Source organism: Gobio gobio (genome assembly GCF_949357685.1).
Source record: "Gobio gobio genome assembly, chromosome: 15".
Taxonomy (NCBI): Eukaryota; Metazoa; Chordata; class Actinopteri; order Cypriniformes; family Gobionidae; genus Gobio; species Gobio gobio.
The window spans coordinates 24,244,476-24,248,056 of NC_137108.1; positions in this window are offsets into that span (position 1 = coordinate 24,244,476).

Below are 3,581 nucleotides of genomic sequence, written 5' to 3' on the forward strand. Positions count from 1 at the left end.
ATATATATTATTTATATAGTAGTTGTCAAAAGTGCTGTCCAGGGGGGATATGTTTATGGCCCTTCTATGAATTTGATTAAATGATCAAAAAATGAGGAAAAACAAAACACACAACACTTTGGCAAAAAAAAGTTTTATTTTACTTTGCAAAAATAATGCATAGAAAAAGCTCACAGGAAAAAGCATAGCCTATAATAACTACATAATCAAAGATGTCAATTTTCCACTACTATGTGTGTGTATATAACATGTTTACACTAATGTCATGAATTGTTATTTAATAAATTGTTTTGGGGCATGATATTTTATAACCTGAAAAAAACAGAAAAAAAATATCAAAATGAGTTTGAAATCAGAAGTTAATCCGTTAATTCATGTGATTAAAGTAACTAACAGTTGCTTTCAGAAAACATGCTTGAGAGTGTGTCAGTTTCAGACCGGTCTCCTTCAGCTGTATGAATGGAACTCTGTTGATCTTTGATATTGTGTCACTGCACAAATACTGTTAAATACTTTTTGGCACCTACAGTCTGATAAGCATCAGAAAGCAAGCACTCGGCTGGGACATGTTATGGTGTACACACAAGAGTGTCAGATGACACATGATATCAAGCTGAGTGATTCAGCCTGTTAAAGATGAAATTACAGTTTCAGGATATCAGTAAATCAGTGAGGTTCGAGACAACCCATGTGTACTTTAGTTCTTTTATTAACTCAAAAGTCTAGCACAACATGTCTTACATGTCAGCATGTGACAGGTAGATTTACAGGTAGAATTTAATTTCTCTTCATTATATCTGTTCTGAAAGCCCACTTCAAGATATTGAATTACAGTTAGAGGAAAAAGCTAGTTTTCTGCATAATTATTCAACAACAATATACAGTCTGCTTATAGTTTCATATATTTATCGGCTATTGGTGGAGAGGAGATAGGGTGATAGAGCCAATTCAATGGATGGGGATTATTAGGAGGGGGATATGGGGAATTTGGCCAGGACACCGGGGTTACACCCCTACTCGGTTTAACGTCTCATTCGAAGGACGGTGCTTGTTACAGCTGTGGTTCTCAAACCTGTCCTGTGGACACCTTACCAGTGCTCATTTTGCATGTTTCCCTCATCTAACACAACTGATTCAAATCATCAGCTCATTAGTAGAGACTGCAAATTCCCTCCATTGGCCCTTACCAATCATGATTATCCCCCTCCTAATAATCCCCATCCATTGTTACAGTATAGTGTCCCCATCACTATACTGGGGTGTTAGGACCCCCTGCTGTCCTCACTAACACCTCTTCCAGCAGCAACCTAGTTTTCCCAGGAGGTCTCCCATCCAGGTACTAACCAGGCTCAGCCCTGCTTAGCTTTAGTGGGAAACCAGTCTTGGGCTACAGGATGATATGGCAGCTGCCAGTGTGTAATATTTATGAGGATCTATTGACAGAAATGCAATATAATACATAACTTTGTTTTCAGTGGTGTATAAAGACCTTACATAATAAACCGTTTTTTATTACCTTAGAATGAGCCATTTCTATCCACAGTGAAGTCACCATTTTGCACTGCCATGTTTCTACAGTAGCCCTAAACGGACAAACTGCTCAACAGAGCGCTAGCTACTCTCTGCTCTCTCACACAACGACTTCTTTGTCCTGTGTCGGCCACCGTAGCTTGTGCACCGTAGCTCTATGTGCTTTGAAAGTGGCCCTGTCCCAAATGGCACCCTAAACCCTCGCAGTCTTCCTACGTCAAGTCCGCACTTTCATGACGTAACGGCGCTTTAACTGTCGGGAAGAAGTCAGCTGCGGAACCCGCAACAGTGCAGGCTCGGCAGAAGTGCCCATCGAGGGCGCATATCAACTGCAGAGACCTAAAATGACAATAGGGACACCCTGCGGTCTCGTGGACTTAACGGACATGGGCACGCAGCAGCCATTGTAAGTCCACAAGACTTAAAGTGCATATGAAGTGTTCCATTTGGGACAACCAAATTATGGCAAATATGCAATTCACCTCACCCGCTAGATGCTGCTAAAATGTATCTGCACATTGCAGATCTATTGCAGATCTATTGCAATGTGCATCTAAGATGCACATTGCATCTTTAAGTATGTGATTTGAAATTATGTGATGTTTATGGGTTTAATAACTGGTATTAAAGGTGCACTATGTAACTTTTCCATCCACTAGCGGTCGCCTGTTCAAAACAAAGGCGTAGTTTGATGACGGCAATTTTGAGCTCAGAATTTGGGACATGGTCTCCACCTCACAGCCGGTGGAAAAGAATCGGGATAGGACTCGGGCAGAAATCATGTTCATGGATGCTATTATTAACATTACTGTAGTATGAAGCAGAGCAGGACCGAGTGTTGTGGAGCTGAGCAAGGCCGCTGGAGCGATTGTTAATAAGATGAAGGCAACACACGCCTCGCGAGCAGCGGGACTATTATTATGACACAGTCGCCCGCGCCACTTCTGCTTTTCCGGTCATGAGTATGAGGTAACGCAGCTCTGATTATCGTATTAGATATATCTGAGTGTGTTAAAAATTATGTTATGGCGTTACTCTGTGCGTTCACTCGGCGGCTGCTATGACACTTGTTGCACACTGCAGTGAGAGTAAAGCGTTTCTGCAAAATAAAACCGGAAACTGAGGGTAACGCAGATTTGACGCAATCGACTGGTGACTCCATCACATGTCCCGGTTCCCTGGGTAAAATAGCAATTTCTCACGATTTACAAATAGTTGGAAACATTTGGGATATTGTAAGTACTCAAGTGAACAAAATATATAACACTGGCCTAGTGGTTTTTGGATGTTTTACTGAAAAAAAAATTACATAGTGCACCTTTAATAACACAACAATATGATTCCTGCAACTGTGAATCAGTTCCATTTGTCTTCACAAAGCTGTTTCACTTCAGCTATACTTTTGGCATGTGCAGTGCTGCGGTCATGTCAAAGCATCTCAGTTGGGTCAGAACTCTGAATAACGAACTCCACAAGATGTTTTTTCTTCTATTATTCTGAGAGTGTCTTCAGAATGATTTCAGATTTTTTCCCCTATTTTGTTTTGCAGTTATACAATGGTTTTAGTCAGACCAGCATGTCTTTACTGTTTTATGAATCTGAGTGAATACAAGATTGATTATGGGTTGCATGCTTGATATCATTTAGCTGTTAAGGAATTTATTTTTTTGGTTCGGCAAATGTGACCCAGACCTCCAGGTGCTTGTTCACAAGAACATCCATCATGTTTCTTCTTTTCCCATAATATGTTATTAGACTTTAAAAGGTTTAGTGAAACTTTAGTGAACTTTCGGGTTCCTGCAAAACAATCAAATGCAGAACATTTGGCACCTAATATGTCTCCTTTGATCTGAACTGAGTTATAAATGTGATATGGTAAGAATAAGAAAAAAAAAATCAGTGAGGGTTCAATTAAGAGTTTGAATTACAAAGGGGACATTGAAATTCGGCAAAATAATAGCTTGCTTTTCCCAAATTGCATGCAACCCTTATCACAGATCTGGACAGTTTCCATTAGATGAGAAATGCTGTCAGCATTTCATTCACACTTC